This window comes from Erythrolamprus reginae, chromosome Z (assembly GCF_031021105.1).
Source record: "Erythrolamprus reginae isolate rEryReg1 chromosome Z, rEryReg1.hap1, whole genome shotgun sequence".
NCBI lineage: Eukaryota > Metazoa > Chordata > Lepidosauria > Squamata > Dipsadidae > Erythrolamprus > Erythrolamprus reginae.
In genome coordinates, this window is record NC_091963.1 from 106,477,753 (window position 1) to 106,495,430 (window position 17,678).

The 17,678-nt window shown below is 40.4% G+C and overlaps 1 protein-coding gene and 1 long non-coding RNA gene across 4 annotated transcripts in view; one reads left to right on the forward strand and one right to left on the reverse strand.

Annotated features, from left to right (window-relative positions):
* Nucleotides 1–17,678, forward strand: part of RARA (retinoic acid receptor alpha) — a 278,000-nt gene that overhangs the window by 146,388 nt on the left and 113,934 nt on the right. The window lies entirely within an intron of this gene.
* The window catches only part of LOC139154545 (uncharacterized), a 61,212-nt gene that overhangs the window by 19,570 nt on the left and 23,964 nt on the right, over nt 1–17,678 (reverse strand). The window contains exon 2 of the long non-coding RNA XR_011556924.1: nt 7,015–7,063. This is a non-coding gene — a long non-coding RNA (uncharacterized lncRNA). The remainder of the gene's footprint in view (nt 1–7,014; nt 7,064–17,678) is intronic.

Consider the following 17,678-nt stretch of genomic DNA (forward strand, 5'->3'; position numbering starts at 1 on the left):
ACATTGTTTCTATCACTGCTGTGAGCCGCCCCGAGTCTACGGAGAGGGGTGGCATACAAATTTAATAAATAAATAAATAAACAGACAAACAAACAAACAAATAAACAAATGAATAAATGAATGAATGAATAAATACATAAATACATCAATCAATCAATCAATCAATCCTTGGCATTTTGGTTTAGTAGTATCATTATGTTATGGATATTTCTTTCTTTGATTTTAAAACTACGCTCCTCTTCTTCCAGTCCAACGTCTCTCAATATATATTCTGCATATAAGTTAAATAAATATGGGAAGACTAAAGAACATTGCCTTATTCCTTTTCAACCTGTAGCCCATCTATTTTGCCATGTTCTCCCTTATGGTAGATATAGCATCCAGGAATGGGTTAAATCCATCTGCTCTCTGATTGGATTGAGTCTGTTAAAGCTGTTTAGGTGCCTCCCTTGTTGCTACGCTAACTAGCTTTTTCACTCAGTCGCTCAGTGAGGATGGTTGTGCTAATCCCTTCTCCTGTGATCTGATGAAAATTGGTTGCCATATCCACTCTGAGGTTTTTCCTTGTTGTCGTAGAGTTATGAGTAATTCATCTTAAGAGCTTTAGAGACTGAATTTGCTGACTTCGGGATTTATATTGCAGCCGAGCCGTGGCTTCGGCTACCTCGGGCAGCTGTCATTTTGCCTATAGGGAACAGGACAGTCAGTGGAGATTGTGACTAGCCACTCCATTTATTGCTGGGTTACTTATTAGGAGGGGATAGTGGCAACTTTGCTTTTGGCTGGGATCCCACTGCATGGGATAGCTAATGTCAGCGGTGAGTTCTAACTTATCTCGCTGCCAGTTGGCTTCCTCCTGCACCACATGGCATGCGCTCACTTTGTGCGCATGCATGCGCAGTGCCAAAAACGCCTTAAAAATTAAAAAGAAAGAAAAAAGCCCAAAACAAAATGGTGATCGCATGCACAGTGCTGGAAAATGTGGCTTCTGTGCATGTGCAGAAGAAAAAGACACCCCCCCCATTAAAAAAAGTCCTCCCCCCAAAAAAATCCAAAAACAAGGTGGTGACCACCTGCATCATGGCAGAAACTCGGCTTCTGTGCATGTGCAGAACAAAAAAGAACCTGGGAATTTAAAAAAAAAATTCAAAAAAAATTCCCATAATTCTTTTAAAAAAAGAGATGAGGGCGCCCATGGATCGGCATCGATTGAACTGGTTCTGTGACGTCACCAGTATGTCACCAGTAGGCCACTACCAGTTCGGGTGAACCTATCCAAATCAGGAGGAACCCATCTCTGGCTAAAGTGGCTGACAATGGACAATGCTACCAATGGCTGGAAAGCATGGACTAAAAGACCATGCGGTATTAGTTGTAGCAGCACAAGAATAGGCCCTAAGCACCAGATCTATAGAAGTAGAAGGTCTCATTAGGTAGGATATGAGTTACAGACTTTTGCAGAGATGCCTCAGAAACAACTCGGCACATAGTGAAAGGGCGTAAGATATAAACAGGAAGAACATACAGAATGACAGTAGTATACAGAAACATCTGCACAGAGTTAGGGCTTGTCCCACCCAAAGGGTAGAGTTCATAAGGTTCAGGGAAATAATAGGGCAAGATCCTTGGGACTTCCAGAACTAGATAGATAGAAGCATAGAAGCATAGAAGATTGACGGCAGAAAAAGACCTCATGGTCCATCTAGTCTGCCCTTATACTATTTCCTGTATTTTATCTTAGGATGGATGGATGTTTATCTCATGCATGTTTAAATTCAGTTACTGTGGATTTACCAACCATGTCTGCTGGAAGTTTGTTCCAAGTATCTACTACTCCTTCAGTAAAATAATATTTTCTCACGTTGCTTCTTATCTTTTCCCCAGATTGTGCCCCCTCGTTCTTGTGTTCACTTTCCTATTAAAAGCACTTCCCTCCTGAACTTTATTTAACCCTTTAACATATTTAAATGTTCCGATCATGTTCCCCCTTCCCCTTCTGTCCTCCAGACTATACAGATTGAGTTCATTCCTGATATTCCACCATTCTTGTAGCCCGTCTTTGGACCCGTTCAATTTTGTCAATATCTTTTTGTAGGTGAGGTCTCCAGAACTGAACACAGTATTCCAAATGTGATCTCACCAGCGCTCTACACAGCGGGATCACAATCTCCCTCTTCCTTCTTGTTATACCTCTATGGGAAGTTACTGGCCAATCAACCAGGGACTGTGGTAGTAATCAAGTTTGAGAATATAGTATTGGTGATAAATGTAGCAGTGTTAATTGACAGCCATGAGAAATTAGAGAAATACCAGGTCCCAAAGGAAGAACTAAGATGTGGAAAGTAAAAGCCAAAGTGGTTCCAGGAGCAGTAGGAAAACTCAGGATTGTGATTTCTAAGCTAGGAGAGTGGTTCCCCCTAGATCCTAGGAGCAATATCAGAGCCCTTCATCCCAAAGAGACTAAGCTAATATACTGTGCTGACCTCCAATTCCCAGGCCCCTGATGGAGGACCAGAAATTGAGGAAGACACATGCCACCAACAGTGAGAATGGTGTATGTACAGTGATACCTCATCTTACAAACGCCTCGTCGTACAAACTTTTTGAGATACAAACCCGGAGTTTAAGATTTTTTTGCCTCTTCTTACAAACTATTTTCACCTTACAAACCCACCGCCGCAGCTGGGAAACCCCACCTCCGGACTTCCATGTTTTTGTGATGCTGCACAAAAAGGGGCACTTCGCTGGCAACGGATGTCCAAAGGTGGGGTTTCCCAGCGAGGGGAGCCTCAGTGAAATCGCAGCATCGCAAAAACACAGAGGTCCAGAGGTGGGGTTTCGAGGACTTCGGTGTTTTTGCGACGCTGTGATTTCACTGATGCTCCCTTTGCTGGGAAACCCCACCTCCGGACTTCCGTTGCCAGCAAAGCGCTCATTTTTGCGATGCTTGGGATTCCCCTGCAGCATCACAAAAACACGGAAGTCCACAGGTGGGGTTTCCCATGGAGGGGAGCCTCAGGGAAAGCCCAGCAGCGCAAAAACGGGTGCTTCGGCTGGCAAAAGGGGTGAATTTTGGGCTTGCACGCATTAATTGCTTTTCCATTGATTCCTATGGGAAACATTGTTTCGTCTTACAAACTTTTCACCTTAAGAACCTCGTCCCGGAACCAATTAAGTTTGTAAGACAAGGCATCACTGTATATAGATGTGTGAGAGAGGGAGGAATGGAGGTGGAACAAGATAAGCACCATCAGTGTTCCTGAAGGTCCGTAGAGGGCCTGAACACTAGAGAAAGGTACATTATAAATCTAAAGAACAACAACAGCAATAACAACTGTTTTTCTAATACCTTCTAGTATGGGCTTGTCATCATATACACTTCTAGGGCCCACTTCCAGGAGTGTGGAGAGGATTAGATTTTAGAAGTGGAGAGGGGGATGTATATAGTGAGTTAACTCATTACAGTGAGTTAATTTCTGGAAGCTCATTACCTTGAAAGTGGTTTCTACAACAATGCAGAGTGTCATCTGCCAATACAATATTCATGTGGCACTTAGGACATCATGGATATTCAATGCTAGGTTTGTGAACCGGATCTCTCATCCATGTTGTAGTGGATGATATTGGTTGTAACCTATCTATACATCTTCTGAAGTCTGGGTGAGGGGAGCCTGCAATAGTCTTGGACTTGGAGAAACCTTTCCGAACATTGTCACCAATAGTGACAGACAAGCAAGTGATCCCAGCTGCCTTTATTGCTGTCAACAACTCTCTTCTCTGCCAGATTCATTCATTAAGCTCTTCAATTAAGGGCTGGGGATGAAATGCCTACCTTGCCATGCTGGTATAACAGCCTTTAATGACCCTCGTGGATGCTTGACTTTAGATTGTGAATGGTGGGTTGGAGTATTAAAGATAGTTTTTCCATTTGCTTAAAAAAAATGGGGAGGGGGAGGGAGGAATGAATACCAAGTGCAAATCAATGTTTTTGGAAACACTACTGTTGTTTGTGGGAGTTAGGATTAGGGTTGCTAGTATGAACAGATTAAAGAAAAAGGTTAAAATAATAAGGCAGCTCAAAGAAAGCAAATTTTAAGCCTTAGGTGTTTTGAACTACAGTTCTCCATAGTGGGTGGAGCTAGCCTCCAAGAATGGGATGACACCATCCCTTCAGTCAATGAGGATTGATTCTGACAAATTAGTATCTTCATCCTCCTACCCCAATCCCCCCTCTTTTGACTCAGTCCTCGGCCAGAACAGGATGCATGTATTAATTGCTCCCATTCCTTGAGGATTATTTCTACCAGTCATAGAGTTAATTCTGTGAGTTTCCCCCCCAGCTGACTGGCTTGTCATCGCAGTCACTGGGTCAAGAGTGTGGAGCTTCGGCTCTATCTGCCAACAGGGAGTCACTCAAAGAGCCATTCAAAAGAGGAGGGGAGTTGTCCCCTCCGTCAGCCTTGAGAGCTTTGCTCCATCTTCCTTGCCTGGCTCCTTTCAAGGTGGTGGCTCTTCTGTTTTTTCCTGTGGTTCTCTGGACTCTTTGTCTGACCATTCCCTGTTGCGCAGGTACTTGAAAGGGACTGTAAATTTGTGTCCTCCAGTCATCCATCAGTACCCAACCTGGGACCTCTCAAAGATTCTCCTGTTGTTGGCAGGTGCCCCCACGAGCCCCTGAGGACAATTTCGCTTCACACCTTACATGTTAACGTATCATTTCTAGTAGCGATCACCTCCACTCAGAGGGTCTCTGAACTTTGTCTGTTAGAGGGGATCTCTATATATTTCATTTTGACCAAGTGGTCCTCCAACTGGACCCCATGTTTTTTCTAAAAATAAACTTATTTTCACAGAGCCCAGGAAATTGCCCTGCCAAATTTTTGCCCCAACCCTTTGCACTCATTAGAGAGACAGTGGCACAAGCTTGATCTGTAGAGGGCGCTAAAGATCTACCTCAAGTGCACTTCCTCCTTGGGCAAAACTGAGGCGCTTTTCATCTTTTTCCAGCCCACTTCCTTGAGACAAAAGGCGTCCTTCTCCATCATGGGGTGCTGACTGTATGACCTACCAGGGTGACTGCACATTCAACACATAGTGCTTCAGCGACAGCTGCATGGTCCATCCAAGGATGGCCACTTGGGCTTTACCTACTACCTTTATCTGCCGTTACAAAATAGACGTTTTTGCATCAGCAGAGGCAGCATTTGGTCGCAGGGTTCTCGGGGAAGGCAGCCAGACCTAGCCTTCCCAATGGACAGACTTCGGTATGTCCCATTCTTGGAAGTTAGCTCCACCCACTATGGAGAAGGGGCATTGGTCTTACCTGATACGGCTCTTCTCATAGGGTGGAGCTAACCTCCAATCCTGCCCAAAGTTAGTATGGTCTGGACATCAAATTGTTATCTTCTAGTTTATTGACTTTGGGAGCTACACACCGATCATCATCCTTTGTCAAAGAGGGGGAACTGAGACAGGAGGACAAAGATATCAGTTTGTCAGATTCAGTGCTCATTGGCTGAAGGGATAGTGCCATCCCATTCTTGGAGGTTAGCTCCACCCTACGAGAAGAGGCATATCAGATAAGACACCCATTCCCACAATCTCTTGGACCATGCTGGATAGTATAATGAGATTTGAGGTCCATAATAACTGGAGGGTTCCAATTCACCTATTCCCTGAGTAGTATATATGATTAAAAGGACAATCTATGTCAACTTTCTCAAACCTGGTACCCTCCAGATGTGTTGGAACTATATGTCTCATTCAATGATGGATGGACGTTTTGGGAATTACAGATGCCATTTTGAGGCAAGCTGACATAATGTTATTCAAAAAGCCCATCAGCCAGAGAGTTTATATGATGATTTTTGATAAATAATGGGATTATAATGCTGGCTTACCTTAGAGGGTTGTCCTGGTGATCACTCATATATAAAATGGGGAACATATAGAGTACTTAAATATTTTTTCCATGGTTAAGTGAGAGATTTATTGGCAACACATCTTGAATTCAATGTAAGTAATGCCTCGGAGAAACTTGAAATGTCTGGTTTATAGTATTGTTAAGCCTTCTCTCTCTTCTGCCCACAGCATTCTAGCTGTATCCAGATAAAACTAGGGCTGCTTTTTGGACTTGGCTTGTCTTTCCAAATAATTGGAAAGTCTTTTCCTTTTGACATCAGTCTGCTAGAAGTTATTGGAAGATATCTGGGACTGACTTCGTTTGTACATTTTTCAGGATTTCTATTGTTTAAATGCTGACTGTGGATGTTTTAATAATTGTATATTTCTGTAAACCATTAAGAAAATTAATGAACGGATGGATAGACAAATATCTTTGACTTTATCTTTATTTTCTTTTGGTCTCGATTAAAAACATTTTATTTTCTAACCCTTTTGAAATATGTTAATTGATTACAAACTCAACTTATTTTATTATTAATTTTTATCTTGCACAATGTTTTAATGTATATTTTATAGCCACTTGATTTCCTCTTCTATTCATTCCTTTTAATTTCTTCGTAAATTTGTCTGGAATGCTATAGGGTCTCTTACTCAAATAGGGGTTCTAGTTATTTACACTATCTAGCCCTTGCAAGGGAGGCGGAGCAACTTCTCACTGTAAATTCAAACATTAGGAGTAGGCAATAAGACTAATATTAGGCAAATAGAGAAAGGACATCTAAATCATAACATCACTCACATACTGCATTGAATAGAAATCAAACTCTGCAATCATTGATGACCTTGCCCTTGTGAATAAGGTTACATTAATTGATGTAGGATGCTGCTAGTCATAAAAAGTGGTAAGCCGCACAGAGTCATTTTATTGTGAGATGAGCAGTTATATAAATGTGAATAAATAAATAATAAACGGAAGCTAAAGCAGGAAAGCTGAAATAGTGCTCTCTGGAAATCCTGTTTGCTTTCAGCTATTCTTCTGGAGTTTCTCTAGCAGCCCATGCTTTGAAAACCTTTATTATTATAGCTTTGCAGAAAACCTTTACAACTTACTTTGTATTGTGGGGAGTTGATATCTTGATTATTTTGCATTTCTTTGAGCCTGAGGGTATAACAATACAATACATGTAATTATGGGAGAGCAGTCATTTCCTTTGTATGTAGATACAGTACCTACTTTATAGGGAGGACTGTAAAGTCTTCAAAGTGACAGCTCTTGTTAATTAGTAGTTCTTATCATATGATAACTAAGTATACTTAGGAGGCATGATAAGCAGGGCTTAATGTTCTAGTCCCTGGCCTTCCTTGGTTCATGTAGAGAGAGAGAGACCTTCCTAATATCCTGTACTTTGAGTGATAGTGTCAGTATAGGCGTGATGTCTACCATCAAGTGATGATCTGTGTTGTGAACCAGCCCTTAGAGATCAATAATAATAATAATAATAATAATAATAATAATAATAATAATAATAATATATTAGATTTGTATGCCGCCCCTTTCCGAAGACTCGGGGCGGCTCAGAACAACGATAAAAACAATATTATACTGGCACAAATCTAATATTAAAAAAACCCTAAAAACCCTATCATAATTAAAAACCAAACAGCACATACATACCAAACATAAATTATAATAAGCCTGGGGGAAAGGTGTCTCAAATCCCCCATGCCTGGCGGTATAGGTGGGTCTTAAGTAGTTTACGGAAGACAAGGAGAGTGGGAGAAGTTCTAATCTCCAGGGGGAGTTGATTCCAGAGGGCCGGGGCCGCCACAGAGAAGGCTCTTCCCCTGGGGCCCGCCAGACGACATTGTTTAGTCGACGGGACCCGGAGAAGGCCAACTCTGTGGGACCTTATCGGCCGCTGGGATTCGTGCGGTAGCAGGCGGTTCTGGAGGTACTCTGGTTCAATGCCATGTAGGGCTTTAAAGGTCATGACCAACACTTTGAATTGTGACTGGAAACTGATCGGCAGCCAATGCAGGCCAAGGAGTGTTGTAGATACGTGGGCGAATCTGGGAAGCCCCACGATGGCTCTCGCGGCCGCGTTCTGCACGATTGCAGGTCACCTGTTACTGTTTCAGAAATGAAAGACTTTTTAGGGACCCACCCCAGGAGAGACAGAACATGGAACTACGGACATATAGATGTCATGTCCCGATATTATTCTAATTGCTTTATTTGATTATTTGGATTGCAGAAGCAACTATGGAGTCTGATATGCTAAGCGTCTTGACGTAAACTTATTCTTTGTGCCTCTCCACCCCCTACCCCCAATTTCTTAGATGTATTTCATGGTGACAGGGTTGAAGGGCTGATTGCTTCTCCTTGTCTTTTTGGCTGAGTGATGGGAATTGAATCTCTGCCATTGCATTTCCTTACTCCTCTTCTTCCTCCCCTAGTTTTGTTGGGACTCTGTTTCCAAAGAGAATTTGCGAAAGCTGTGCCTTTCTACCTTCTGGTGACTGCATTTAAAGAAAAGGCTTTGTTTTCCTGTCCCTGGGAATTCCCCCCCCCCCCTTTTCATTATAAAGAACTATGAGTTAAATTGTACTTTGCCTCAATTTGACAATAAGTCCTTTTTTCTTCTTATGTTTGTTTTTCTCCAATCTGTGCAAAAAATAGCAACTGTTTTAAAGCATGCATTAATTCTGTGGCTTAAAATAATATTACCCCTTCTTTCTCTTGACTTCAACTAAAAGTCTTCTCTTTCTCTCCTCCTCATCCTCATTCCGATTATCTCTCCAATTCCTGAAGCATGAAGTCTTTTACTGCAATTGCGCCCATACTATCTCGAAATGGTGGCATAGTGAGTTCAGTGAATTATAACTGCATTAATTGATTTTTTATGGTTAATCCTGCCCTATTTGTAAGCTGCTCAGAATCTCTGGAAACGTGGCAGCATGTAAATTAATTTAACAAATAAATTAATAAAAATGAATTGTGTACTAAAAATGAGTAGGCTTTATACCTGCTTAATTACCATGACTTGCACTGTCATTGGAATTGGGGAGAAATTGGCAGGAATCTCTAGCACAAGAGAGCCTGTTCCTTTCCCTTTATTGCTATCACAAAATTATTGTTCTTTGTGGAATGAGGATGCCTGCGTTCAAAATTCAGTCATGGGTTTCCATGAGCATCTGGAGTTCATTTCCATTCATATTCTCACCTACAACTCTTATGCACATGATTGAATACCTCCCAAAGGTATTCCCAAAAGGAATACCTGCCTTTTGAATGAAATTTTGCTATTGTTCCAGAATCTGAGAGTAGAAGAAGGTGGGGCAGTGATGATGATGATGATGATAGGAAAACTATTCGGTGAAGAGTTTGGGGAAAGAAAAGTTGAAGTAGGGTCTATTTGAGAAGGGGTATCAAACTGGTGGCTCATGGACTGGATGCATCACAAGCATACCTACCCCAACTCCATGAAGGGGAGAATGTCATGTGACAGCAACATAATATGGCAAGTTTGACCCACCGTGAAGTAGGGTATTTAAGTTTTACCAATTCTCCCTCCCCGGGGCAGGACAATAAAATAATTTCATCATAATCTATGTTCTCTGGGTGGATATAGCATTACATATGTAGGTGGGCAATGCTAGATGTTCAAACCTTTTTTTCTTTCTGCCATAATTTTCTTGATTTTTTAAATTTAAGTCCCAGTCTTAGAGCATGTTCAGTTCTCCACATCTGTGATTTTTGTGACTATAGAACAGAACACAAATAGAACTTAATAGTTTTTCACTCAGTGTAATTACCTACGCTTCTATGTATGTATGTATGTGTGTGTGTTGTGTTGTCATGTATGTATATATATGTGTGTGTGTGTGTGTGTGTGTGTGTGTTGTGTTGTGTAAACACACACACACATGTATATATGTGTATGGATATATATATATATATATATATATATATATATATATATATATATATATTTTCGTAGATTTTCACGGGTATATGTATGTAGATTGTTCTGAGTTCGGGTTTTGCCCTGTGTAATATTTTGCATGTCTATGCGACGTTTCGGTGAAATCACATTCACCATCATCAAATACTGTATATATATATATTTCATATTTACAGCAACACGAAGCTTAAAACTTCAGCCTGATGATGGTGAATGTGATTTCACCGAAACGTCGCATAGACACTCAAAATATTACACGGGGCAAAACCCGAACTCAGAACAATATATATATATATCCATACACATACATACATGTGTGTGTGTTTACACAACACACACACACACACACACACACACACACATATATATATATATCTCCACACACACACACACACACACACACACACACACATATACATACATACCGTACATACATACATTCATGTATATAATTTTCATAAAAATTGCAAACAAACAAACAAACCATAGAGAAAGGGAAAGATGAAATGAGTAAATTCCCCAAACCCAAATTAAGGATTTTCTTCTTAATTTGCCTTATCTATATTAATTAAAGAGGGTGGTAGGGACCTTGTTTTATAGATAGAGTCACACTTTTAAGAGTCACCTTAAAAAATTAATGAGCAAAGAAAATACTAACAAACAAAGAGCATCATAAGGGGAAAGGAAAAGTATTAAAAATAAATTTCAATCTAAAGAGAAGAGCTTCTTCCTGCATCCTGCAAATGTATTAGACTTTGGCCCTTATAATCTCTACCCAGTCAAATTTAATTCTTGAAGAGTTGAAATCTGTCACAAGTTTAAAATAGGTTGCTAATGATAAGTTGGTGAGAAGGAATGTATTTGTTGATAATCTAAACAGTTCCCTGGCTCTTAGGCTGCTTCAAGTACAGCACGGTTCACAGTGTTGTATTAAAATGTTGCATGGATTGGAATATGAATATGTGAAGAATCACCTCATCAGCTGCACGAACAATCAAAGGAAAGGCAAATTTGTTGGAGAAAGGCTCTATGTGCCAGTACCCATGTGAGAAAAGGATGCCTTAGGCCTTCTGTCATGCATTGAAAATTAGCATGCACATACATACCTTTTAAAAACAGCATTTTTATTATATCTAATGTAACGAACTGCATGAGAGCTAGTTGTACTAGTCATTAAGTTTATGGGGTTTTCTGATAGTAGTTTTATGCAACCCTGTTTCCCGCAAAACAAGACATCCCCTGATAATAAGCCCATTTGGGCTTTTGAATGCATGGCAATAAGGCCACACACTTATTTCAAGGTTCAAAAAATATTTCAGACAGAGTCTTATTTTGGGGGAAACACAGTAAGTATCCAAATAATGCATTTATTTGCTAGTGCTGTTGGATTTAGAGAAGCAGTTATATTATTCTTAATTAATGGCTGAAAAAATGTTACTAAAAATAGTACTAAATGCTTGTATATTAATTTTCCTTCAGATAATTAATTGATTGTTTAATGGGAAACCAATACATTGATTAAGCTCTTGGCAACTGAGAGTCCCATCCTTCAAGATGAACGTCACGCAACAACTGTGAATTGGCTGTTACGATTCACAGATGGAATTGGTGTAGAATATAGATTATCAAATCAGTTGTATCAGTGGTTCATTCGGGGATTTTAGATCCTGAGCTTAGGGTCTTCATGTATGAAGGCTTAGCACCCATGTTTGTTTTGAAGGAATTGGCACCACTTGTTGTAGACATATAGTTTAAAAATGAAAAATGAGAGTTATCATCTGTAATAAAGTATGTATAATTTAAAAAAATAAGAAGAGAGGATGATAATAATAATAATAATAATAATTGTTATTGTTGTTGTTGTTGTTGTTGTTATTATTATTATTATTATTATTATTATTATTTATTAGATTTGTATGCCGCCCCTTTCCGAGGCCTTGGGGCAGCTCACAGCATAACAATAATACAGTACAAACACAATATTAAAAAGTTTAAAAAAACTAATTTAAAAATATCTTGTCATAGCAATCATTGACTACACAGTCATACACACTCAGTCCAACAAATCATGATACAGAGGCCAAACAAAAAGGGGGATTAATCCCCCCACTCTTGGCAGCAGAGATGTGTCTTCAACATTTTACAGAAGGCGAGGAGGGTAGGGGCAGTTCGAATCTCCGAGGGAGTTGATTCCAGAGAGTCGGGGCTGCCACAGGGAAGGCTCTTCCCCTGGGTCCCGCCAGACGACATTGTTTAGTCGACAGGACCGGAGAAGGCCAACTCTGTGGGACCTAATTGGCCGCTGGGTATGGTGATCATTCCCCCGGTGTAAGAATTTGCCAGCCCAAGTACCGACACCAGGTCTTCTTAACATTGCTCCACTGGTGCAGCTATTCTTTGAAAGTTCACCCTACCTGCATGCTATCCTGTGCAACTGTAGACTTTGGCCCAAGGCCCAGCTTATCTCCACTTGATCTGGATTCAGTTTCCCATTGCTGGTATAATTAATTAGATACTACAAGGTTGTTAAGACTTTTGTTGTTGTAGATCTAAATCATGGTATGATTTTAAAAAAATTAAAAAAAATCTGATTCTGCATATATACTTGTTAAATATAGGTGAAACATGCATTGTGTCATATCAACTTTTCTACCTTTTATAGTTTTGGTTGCATAATAGATAAATCAATGGCTGGTGAGGAAGTTGGAGAAGCATGTTACAGTGATATTCTGTAGAGCAATGTTTCCCAACCTTGGCAACTTGAAGATATTTGGACTTCGACTCCCAGAATTCCCCAGCCAGCGAATGCTGGCTGGGGAACTCTGGGAGTTGAAGTCCAGATATCTTCAAGTTGCCAAGGTTGGGAAACACTGCTGTAGAGAATGAAGTTTTCAGAGAAAAGTAGAGACTATTCTTCTAAGGTTGCAAGTTCAGAGCTTGAATATACAGTATACCAGTATGTGTCTAATCTGAAGGTGGAAAATGGAAGTGTATGTGTATAAAATGAAAATGTGAAGTTTTAGGAAAAAGACCAATGTTAAGAGAAACAATTTTCTAATGTCACTATTATTCTTTATTTTCCTGTATGCATGCTTATGTTCTGTATGTTAGGATTTTGCTAAGTGGGAAAAATTCCAATTTTCAGGGCAATAGAGAGACTCAGCTATTTAAGTCCCCTACAACTGGCTGTTTTACTTGTTCTCCTCTTAGCTCACCTTGCCATCTCATTTCTCCCTCTGCACCCCACCCTGTTTGGTCTGGAATTGAATTAATTCTCTAGTTCTATCCACCCTTCCAGGTCAGTGACATTTAAAGTGTTGCCAGTTGAACATCTGATGTGATCTAAGTCGTCAGCTGCATTCAAGGGGTGTTATTAGTGAATCTCTTGGGCTGGCCACTGTGTGGAGGCTGCGTGGGAATGTGAGGGGTTGATGGAATAAGAGAGGGGGCGAAACTAGTTTACTATGTATGTAAAGGGGTGGGGGTGGGTGGGAAGCTAGTTCTATTTTTATCTTGCTTCCCTTATCTCCCTATGTAGGATAGAACCAGAAAATGTGCTTGTTGTCCTCTGCTTTTGCAAAATTCCTTTAACCTAAGTTTGTCTCCTTTGTTTGTAAACTTAGTCACATTGAGACTCAAATGAAGTATGAAATGAGAACACAAGACGGACATTGCGGGATTAGACCATGTCTTTGTTTATTTTGCATTCCTCTAAACTAGTCCTATTAGAAGCCTCTGGGAAATTGAGAACAGAACTTCTCTTTGCTTCCTGTATGCAGTGCTCAGGGATGTACTGGTTTTGAACATGGAGGTTCAATTAAGTTATTGCTATTAATAGCCCCTGACAAGCATGTCTGCATAAATATTTTTCTTCTTTGAAGCTAAGCTAATGGAGTTGTCCTTATCATGTAGCATGGAATTCCACCGATAGCTGGCAAATAATGAAATGGCAAATTATGAAAAGAAAGAAAATAGGGGTTGTGCTAATTAGGAGACCAATCATATTAATTGCATTTAATTATATGTAATTTTATTAGAGCAATCACATTTATTCACTTTGTCCTGACCTACTTTTTCTCTTTTTTCCAGCTACTTTTGGAGTTACACAAAGGTGGAAATCAGCCCTTGTCCTCCAAAATAATGTATTGTTGGGATAAATGATAATACAGTGTTCCCTCAACTTTCATGGGGGATGCGTTGCGAGAACGCCCACGAAAGTCGCATTTCCGCGAAGTAGAGATGCAGAAGTAAATACACTATTTTTGGCTATGAACAGTATCACAAGCCTTCCCGTAACACTTTAAACCATTAAATTACAATTTCCCATTCCCTTAGCAGCCATTTAGATTATTACTCACCATGTTTATTTATTAAAGTTTATTAAAAAAAATATTTATTAAAGGCGGACGAAAGTTTGGCGATGACATATGACATCATCGGGTGGGAAAAACCGTGGTATAGGGGAAAAAACCACAAAGTATTTTTTAATTAAGATTTTTGAAAAACCGTGGTATAGACTTTTCGCGAAGTTCGAACCCACTAAAATCGAGGGAACACTGTAATGTGTATGTTTGTCTCTGTGTTAGGAACTTAAATGTGCCGAACTAACTCTATATTGTAATTCTGCCCACGACTGACAACTTTTATGAGGGCTGAAATGGGGAGAGAAAGAATCTTAAGCAGAACCTTGTTTTCAGATAGGCCAAAAAATATGGCTGATTTGTATGTCTTTAGGAGGCTTAGGAAAGTAGTCAGATGTTTGCAGAAACTATTTTCTGTAAGTATCTTTGAAGAATTAGTGTTTCCATTAGTCCATGAAAAATGCCAAAGGAGGAGGGGTGGTGGTGGGAGGGTGAGAAGTGTTGATGCAACTGCTTGGAATGGGGGCATGTTGCTGTTCTGGCATATGAAAGTAGGTCAAAAGCTTATCACTCTGCAGTCATGTTGGTGGAAAATAACAGGTTGGAATGGGAGGAGGTGTGTTAGGGATGGGAATTAGAAAAATATGTCAAGAAATGATAAAGTAAAAATATGACAATAAATCATAACTTTCCTGACATTTAAGTACCATGAAGATACCTTTATGGCAAGTTGGCTGTCTAACATCTTGTAATGAACTATTGCAGTCTGCCTGAAACAAAATACCTTACTTTGTTCAAGGCACAGGTATCAAACTCGCAGTGTCACATGCTGATAAAATCGCTCGGATCCGGGCAGACCTCGACTCCAATTGGGTAACAACGAGTCAGTCGAGGTGACTGGGGCCCGTACTTGTCCACCTGTCTGGGAAGAGTTTGATCTGGTGACACCTGATGAAGTGGACAAGGCCATTGTAGCTTTGAGTTCCGCCACCTGCTTACTGGATCCGTGTCACTCCTGGCTGGTGTCCGCCAGTAGGGAGGTGACACGGAGCTGGCCTTCTTCAGGTCCCGTCGACTAAACAATGTCGTTTGGTGGGTCCCAGGGGAAGAGCCTTCTCTGGTGGCCCCGACCCTCTAGAACCAGCTCTTCCCTGAGATTAGAACTGCCCCCACCCTCCTTGCCTTTTGTAAACTCCTTAAAACCCACCTTTGCCGTCAGGCATGGGGGAACTGAAACATCTCCCCCGGGCCTATACAATTCATGTATGGTATGTTTGTGTGTATGTCTGCTTTAATAATGGGTTTTTTAATGTTTTTAAATTATTACATTTGTCTTGAATTGTTTTATTGTTGTTGTGAGCCGCCCCGAGTCTACGGAGAGGGGCGGCATACAAATCAAATCAAATAAAATAAATAAATAAATAAATAAATTGCCATCATGTGACTGTCCCCCTTTGTGGAGCTGGGGGTGGGCGTGGCTTGCATGTGACGCATCCAGCACCCAAGTGCCATTTTGACACTCCTGGTCTAAGGCAACTAAAGTGTTTCCATTCTTTATTACTTACTTTGCCACTTAGCAAAGTTCTCAGACTGAATTATCAGTTTCAGTATTCCAGTAAGATTTGAAGAGGACTAATAAGGAAACAGGAATTTTGAAGAGGACTAATAAGGAAACGGGAATTTTCCTATTTCCTTCTAACTTCAACAGTGAAAAATAACATGTATGCTGGAAAAAGTTTCTTAACTTTCTATTATTTATGGATTTGTTAGGCTGGTTGTTAGAGTGGACCCTTGCACTTGAGAACAGAATTCAGGATTTACATGCTTTGTTGATCCAATGTGATCACCCTGGGTTTGCAAGAATAATTCATCAATCTTAGCCATCATATCAGAATAACTGTATTCCAAAACCTTTCCATTTTATGGGCCAACTGCGTTAGGATAAGGAAGAACCCTGGGGAGAAAGTGATGGTTCTGTGTGAATGGCAGGTGGGTGGGCAGGCTGTAGCCCATAGGTTGAGGACCCTTCTCTTGAGGGTCAGAATGTACTATCTCTCATCTAAGGAGCTACTGGTATTGTAGGTGTTACTATATGATGTATAAACTACAGTCCATACACATTTATCACAATTGCAATTTTTAATGTGATAATAGAAAAAAATGGCCATATATGCAAGGAATAGGTTCATCATGAAATTAGTGTCTGTAGATCGAAGCAGCATATAAGCTGAAGTATTATAATAAATACATACATGCCAGTTCATTACAAAGCAGTTTAAGATAGCAAGTACATATTTCGTGGTATCACAAACAAAAAACAAAATTTAAAGTACAGAATTGTGCAAATTGTGCAAACAAATTGCAAACAGAATCACAACTTTATCTCAGTAGTTCTGTTCCATCCTGATATGGAGACTTAGGTAAAAATAGCCATACCGGATCAACCAAAGCCCCCCACTTGCAACTGATGTTTGAAGGCAACAGACCCTCTGTCTAGATAACATTGAATCCCATGACTAATACAGTGGGGGGGGGGGAGTATTTAGTCAGACACCAATTGTGCAAGTTCTCGCACTTGAAAAGATGAGAGGAGGCCTGTAATTGACACAATAGGTAGACCTCAACCATGAGAGACAACATGAGAAAACACATCCAGAAAATCACATTGTCTGATTTTTAACGAATTTCTTTGCAAATTCGTGGAAAGTAAGTATTTGGTCAATAACAAAAGTTCATCTCAATACTTTGTTATATATCCTTTGTTGGCAATGACAGAGGTCAAACATTTTCTGTAAGTCCTCACAAGGTTGGCATACACTGTTGCTGGTATATTGGCCCATTCCTCCATGCAGATCTGCTCAAGAGCAGTGATGTTTGGGGGCTGTCGTTGGGCAACATGGACTTTCAACTCCCTCCAAACGTTTTTTATAAGGTTGAGATCTGGAGACTGGCTAGGTCACTCCATGACCTTAAAATGCTTCCTTACAAAGCCACTCCTTCATTGCCCTGGCGGTGTATTTGGGATCATTGTAATGCTGAAAGATCCAGCCACGTTTCATCTTCAGTGCCCTTGCTGATGGAAGGTGGTTTGCACTCAAAATCTCACAATACATGGCCCCATTTATTCTTTCATGTACACGGATTGCAGAGAAACCGCCCCAAAACATGATGTTGCCACCCCCATGCTTTACAGTAGATATGGTGTTCTTTGGATGCAACTCAACATTCTTCCTTCTCCAAACATGAGGAGTTTGTTTCTACCAAACAGTTTTACTTTGGTTTCATCAGACCATATGACATTCTCCCAATACTCTTCTGGATCATCCAAATGCTCTCTAGCAAACTTCAGACAGGACCGGACATGTCCTGGCTTAAGCAGGGGGACACGTCTGGCACTGCAGAATCTTGAGTCCCTGGTGGCATAGTGCTACTGATGGTAGCCTTTGTT